Consider the following 6,382-nt stretch of genomic DNA (forward strand, 5'->3'; position numbering starts at 1 on the left):
TGAGCCCTTTATTAAAAATTCAGATTTATCCATGCTAAAAATGTAACTGAACTGAAAACTGATATCTTTAAAAAAGGACAAAAGAAAAAACCACGAACACCCACTGAGCAGTATTTTTCCAGCATCTTAATCCTATCCTGAAAACTACTGCAATGTTTAACAAGTTTAATGGAAAAAACTTTGATCCAGTTCTTCTTATTTGAATTTACAAAATCTGATCGAGTGGGTAAAAAAAAAATAATCTCAAAGACTTAGTAACTTTTCAGTCTCTAAAGATGAGATTAAGGTATCTTCGTAGAAATCGCTTTTCCACCTATCAAATACAGTTATGAGTAATTTTACAGGTGAGGCAGAAGTTCCCTGAAGTAAATAAATTTTGAAGATAAGTGGCACCACAGTGTCCTCTTGTGGTCTTTTAATGTCTAAGCTGTGATACATTTTCTAAGAGAACAGCAAAATTTTCAGTTGCAGTATGTCACCTGTATTAAGTATAATTAAGTATAATGTCACCTCTCCCTGCCTTATTTTTCTCCTGGAAATGGCATATAGAGGACTGCACATTGCATTTCCCATAAGCTCTTACTGCTATGTCCCCAGTTCTTTACATGTGGATGTATGTGTTGCGGTCCTCTCCAAAGGACCTCTTTCAGCAACTGCTTATCTTTGTCACGGATGAAATAGATCCTGATCTTTGTTAGTGAAAAACCTTTGCAGCCAGGTTGCCAGTTTCCGGCCTGCTTTGTCCACAAGGCTGGTGTGATCCTCGGATGTGGAGAAGCAGGAATGTGCTGAAAACATAAGTTCACTATAGTGAAATGCTGGCCATGAACTTGCAGAATTTCTGCCAAGCCTCATGTCCAGGGAAGCTGTACCTTGGCAGTGCCAATTTTTGTTTTGTTATTTTTTCTGATGGTCAGCTCTGGGCTACTTGTCACCCAGGTTCCACTCTAGTGGAAAAAAAATCTTTTAAAACAATAAATAATAGTTATGGATCCACTGCTGTGCATATCCCAGCCTTTCTCTTTACACAGTTTTAAATATCTGTATTTATGCTTTTTAAAAACATGTTGGCTTCAAAACTTGCAAGTATTTGATCTTTCAGGTATCAGAGTTTTCTGCCTAACTGTGTGGGAGATAACTGAGAAGGGTTTCAGTTTCCCAGGCATTTTTTACTATGCTGTCTATAAATCTGCAAACCTTTCCTCTAATGAAAACCCCTATTTCTGTTCTAACTGGAATGTATTTTTTTTTCTGGGCCATGACCCTGCTACTAACTTGATGATCCAGGATATCTCAGAAATACTTTTCATGTCATATGGTTTAGAAATTTCCCATGGCTTCAAAGCACAAATTCACAGATTGTCCCAGTGACAAAGAGGAGAGAAGCATTATACCAGTCTGTATTAACAGAGATGCAATATGACTATTATCCAGAATGCAGGTATTCCACTCAAGAAGTTTTATGTATTTTGGATAAACACAGTTATGGATGTTATCTCTCAGGCTTCTAGGGCAGTGCATCCTGTGCATATACATCTAAGCAGGCCACGTATTCTGCCTGGGGACATACATAAACATTACAGTCAGCAATGACAGCAATAACTGGGCAGGTTACAATGAGGCATTTCAAAGCTTCATTTACAGAAAGTTAACTTAAACTTTCTACAAAGCTTTTTGAGGTATAGGTTATTATAAAGCACTCCAAACGTTATGGGCAACACAGAAGAATATTCTATTTTACAGAAGAAGAATAAAAAAAAAATCTGAGTTGTAATTTTATGACATATTTATTTCTAAGGATGATACTTTTTGCTTGGCCTTGATTTTCCTAGTTAGAAAAAATAAACTACTTTATTTAAAATTAGGCCTCTCCCCATGAAATTCAGGAAGAAGGGAAGATAAGAAAAGCTGTCTTCAAACATGGTTTCAGGTGCTGGGTCTTCCTGTCCTGAAACAAATGGCAAATCACTTTCATTGGGAAGGAGTTGAAACAATGTTACTTTTTGTTGTTTGATTGAGGTTAACATCATACATTTCAAGTTCATAAGCTAACAATACTCCAGAGCTCATTTACAAGGGCCTTCCAATGTGTGTACTCCATCCCTTTGTGAGGGCTGAGGCAGGCTGTTCCCTCTACTCTATCCTTAAAAGCAATCACTAATGCTGATATTGATTATACATTCACTTTCTCCTAGGATGGCTGTATGAGCACCACATGAGAAGCCGTGAATTGCTGTCTGTCAGGGAAGGGATGAAACACCTTGCACACATAAGTCAAGCCTGTTTCTGGAAGAGCTGATGCGGTGTGCAGTCACTCTCATGCTGGGCTGTAAAAGCCAAGCTGCTTTTTTAAATGCTTGAGTGGTATCACCTGTATTAAGAAGCGTAAAAGGCAAACTTGATCTTGCTTGCTTGCCCTGAGGATTTATACCAGGCTCTTCAGCAGTTTACCAAACTACCTTTTAGAAGACTCAGAGTTTCTCATACAGCCTTTTTCTTCAAGTCAAATGGCATAGTTGTTTACTCTGGAAGCGTACTGACCTTTCAGCTGGAAGCTTATACCTACTTCAGGTAGTTCACAAATAACCAGTGGCTTACTAATTAAGAACTGAACTGTGTCTTTGCTTATCTGATTTGTAGGTAATAAACAAACAATTCAAAAAGCAGTTCCTGATCGTGTATCAGAGGGGACATCATGGATTTGCTGATCTTTAGGCCGCTGATTTCACTGATGCTGTTAATGTACACTAGAGTACTGAAAATCCACGCCTTTCCTTATCTCATAAGCCTTGATTCTCCTAAACTGCTCTCAATGTTTTTTGAAGTGAAACCACCAGACTTTTTCTTAGAAGTGCAGATTTTCTCTCTTGGGGATGGGGTGTGTAGAGAGGGGAAAAAAAAAAAAAAAGAAAATAATATTATTTTCTCTGCTCTTTCATTTTCACTGACCAGTCTGTACCCATATGAAACCATAATCCCCAATTCCATTTAGCTTTGTAGAAAATGGGTAGTTTTCATCCCCATTATTTAATGCGAGATAGCAATGTTGTCGCAGGTAAACACTGTAATATTGTAGATCATCTAGTTTCATTCCAGCCTCATATTCATATCAGACAACTTTTAAGCTTATGATGGCCACTCATACCATTCAGAAGTAACAATCAATATTCATACTTAGAAAAAAAAAACCAAAACAACACATCAGTCACCCAGGTTGAAATTTCAGTTCTCTTACAAACCAGATGCTAAACAACTAAGTTGATATGGGTAGATAACATCTTATCTTTAAATAAGGGCTTTCTACAAGTCAGTAAAGAACCATTGTCTTTAGACAAAAGAAATATTTTTCCTTCAATAAACTTGAATAGTTTCCCAGGGCTAAATTCTCTCCTAAGACATTTGGATATAGTTTCCATTCCAGAGAGGGGAGTTGCTGGTATATGTACATGAGCTTGATTTTATTAATTTTTTCCCTTCATGGGCTACAATTTCAATGCCATTGATTTCATGATACTGGCATGTTTCGTGGTGGCATAGATGCATTTTTTGATGCCTAAAGAAAGACAGCTCCTTGCCAAACCTGCTTTCAAAAGCAAGATGAGAAAGAAGTACCCAGTTTAATTCTTCTTCCTGAATAAGCTTGACTCCAAAAACATTAACTCTTGAGGGTTATTTCTTATAATCCCTGTCTCCTTTTCCTAGGACAGCTTACTTAGACGAGACACTTTCACTCAAAAGCTTTATGAAGTGGAAACCAGGAAAGATGACAGAAAACTAAGCATGAACTAACTTGCTTAATGGTGAGTTATCATATTGCCCTTTTTCTATATAAAATTCTTTGCCCACTATCAATTAATACTTAATTTTCCTGTTTTCTTGGTGGACTCTAGCTTATTAGGTGGTACTTATTATGAACACTAATGAAACATAATTCAACCAAAGAGGGTTAAACAGAAAATGCTACTTTTTGGCCAATTGTTCCACTTCCCTCTGGGGGAAAAAATACTGCTGGAGATAAGACAGTGGACTAAGTGGCGCACCACGATGTTTCCAGTCTGTCAGAACTAATGCGTCTAAAATTAACAGAAATGCCTTCTAGATTATCAGAATTGGCCTAACTTACCCACATAAATTGCCAGTAAAACTTTACAGACCTCAGTGGGACCATATTTACAAATGTGCTCATTTTAGGGTTACTGGGGGGGGGGGGGGACGGACACCAAAACAAACCACCCCACCCTAGGTCTTCAAGATAGCATGAGTTTTGCACAGAGGAAAACCTGTGGTTTTTTTTATCTATCTCCTCCAAAACTGACGAGGCTGTTATTGAGATACACATGGCCACATGAAGATCATTGTTGTTTTCCTTAGCAGAGCAGAGACAAAAGTAAAATGTAGGTTATATGAAAGCACAGGAGTCTTAGAAGTCTTTCCACCTGTCTGATCAATACTAAGAGGTGTAATTGCTCTGGCTTTCCCCAGAGGTGGTCTACTAGCAAGTTTGTGTTAAGTGAACTGAGAGACCTGTACCCCCTTGGCAGCAGTCACTCCACAGCATGGATCCTTCTTGTTTATTTCAAAACCCAACTAATTAAAAGTAGACTTATTACTCAGTTCTCATGAACAAAGCACTCTCCCTCTTGTTTGTCTCTCTTCTGCTCATTACACATTTTTCTTTCTCTCAGTCACCTGGGGGTTGCTTTGTCAAAAAGGCAGGACAAATTCAGAAAGCTAGGGATAAGGGTCTTCCGAGCACAGGAAACAGCTAGTCTTATCCTCTTCCTCTGCTCTAAGCCTTACATTCTCCCTGTCCTGGTTTCAGCTGGGATAGAGTTAACTGTCTTCCTAGTAGCTGGTCCGGTGCTGTGTTTTGAGTTCAGTATGTGAAGAATGTTGATAACACTGATGTTTTCAGTTGTTGCTCAGTAGTGTTTAGACTATAGTCAAGGATTTTTCAGCTTCTCATGCCCAGCCAGGGCACCTGACCCAAACTGGCCAACAGTGTATTCCATACCATGGGACGTCCCATCTAGTTTAGGAACTGGGAAGTGGGGGGCAGTGATTCACCGCTCGGGGAGTGGCTGGGTGTGGGTCGGCGGGTGGAGAGCAATTGCCCTGCACATCATTTGTACATTTCAATCCTTTTATTACTACTGTTGTCATTTTATTAGTGTTATCATTATTAGTTTCTTCTTTTCTGTTCTATTAAACCGTTCTCATCTCAACCCAGGAGTTTTACTTCTTTTCCCGATTTTCTCCCCCATCCCACTGGATGGGGGGGGAGCGAATGAGCGGCTGCGTGGTGCTTAGTTGCTGGCTGGGGGTAAACCACGACACTCCCATAGACTCCTATGCAATCCTAAGGCAAAACTTACATCAGTTCGGGGTTGACTCGTCACTGTGCACAGGAGTATTTTAGTCAAAAATCTACAGAACTAGTTTGAGTTGATATTCCCTAGTAAAACGCACACGCTGTTCTCTAGAGCTTTTTCCTGACAATTACATAATGCATTAAATAGGGACTGTTTTACTTTCAAGGCTAGCTTTCAAACACAGACAATAAATAGCATTATCAACTATCATCTTGAAACGCCACGTGAAGGCTACCATATACGAAATGAAGGCCAAGATGCCCATCGCTGGTGCCAGCTTTTTCAAATGCGACGGCAAGATTGAATTTTGCTCCCTGGGGGACCAGAGGTTGAAGAGGCAGGCACGCCGCCAGCTGTACGGACCCTGCGGCCACCCCGGCGTCCGACCCGGCTGCTGGGAGGGGGTGGCACACCCCACCGCCTCCATCCCATTCCTGGGACAAAACAATGGCGCAACCCCGGCTCCCAGGCCCCTGCCTGAGCAGCGGGGCCGCAGTTCATCTGCCCTGGCAGTCTGCCGCCTTAGCGACTGCCTGCTTTGCATATAGCTAGAAATACCCTTGGCTCCAGCCCGCATTCAAATCTCCCCACTGTAGTATTTTACCCCCGCCTTTTGTGCGGCCATGTTTCCTGTTTCCCTCGGGCTTGCTCCGTTTGCCACGTTATTTCTGGTTTCGTGCAGCCAGAGAAGAGGGCGAGCACACGAGAAACCGCCACCACGAGCGCAGGAAGCGGGGACAGCTGCCGCACCTGAAGCTAACGATCACTCGCCTAAAAACAAGCCCCTTCTCGGGGCAACAGGATGCCTTCAACCGCTTTGCTGCTGCTCAGCCGAAGGCCGGGGTTTAACGGGCTGCTGGGAGGCGGGAGAGCTGTTAATTGGCGCGCGCTGCTCCTCCAAAGCCCGGCAGGCCGCCCGCTTTACCTACAGCCGGCCTCTCGCTGGCTGCTGTCTTCCCCACACCACCCCTCCGGGGTTCCGCGACCGCCTGGCCCCGGGCCGCAGGCCG

At 42.0% G+C, this 6,382-nt stretch overlaps 1 protein-coding gene across 1 annotated transcript in view; it reads left to right on the forward strand.

Annotated features, from left to right (window-relative positions):
• Positions 1-6,382, forward strand: part of SLC12A4 (solute carrier family 12 (potassium/chloride transporter), member 4) — a 56,517-nt gene that overhangs the window by 815 nt on the left and 49,320 nt on the right. The window contains exons 2-3 of the mRNA XM_010584770.1: positions 2,196-2,571; positions 3,703-3,800. The gene's annotated coding sequence lies outside the window, so the exon portion shown is untranslated. The remainder of the gene's footprint in view (positions 1-2,195; positions 2,572-3,702; positions 3,801-6,382) is intronic.

Source organism: Haliaeetus leucocephalus, unplaced genomic scaffold (genome assembly GCF_000737465.1).
Source record: "Haliaeetus leucocephalus isolate CR32 unplaced genomic scaffold, Haliaeetus_leucocephalus-4.0 Scaffold92, whole genome shotgun sequence".
NCBI lineage: Eukaryota > Metazoa > Chordata > Aves > Accipitriformes > Accipitridae > Haliaeetus > Haliaeetus leucocephalus.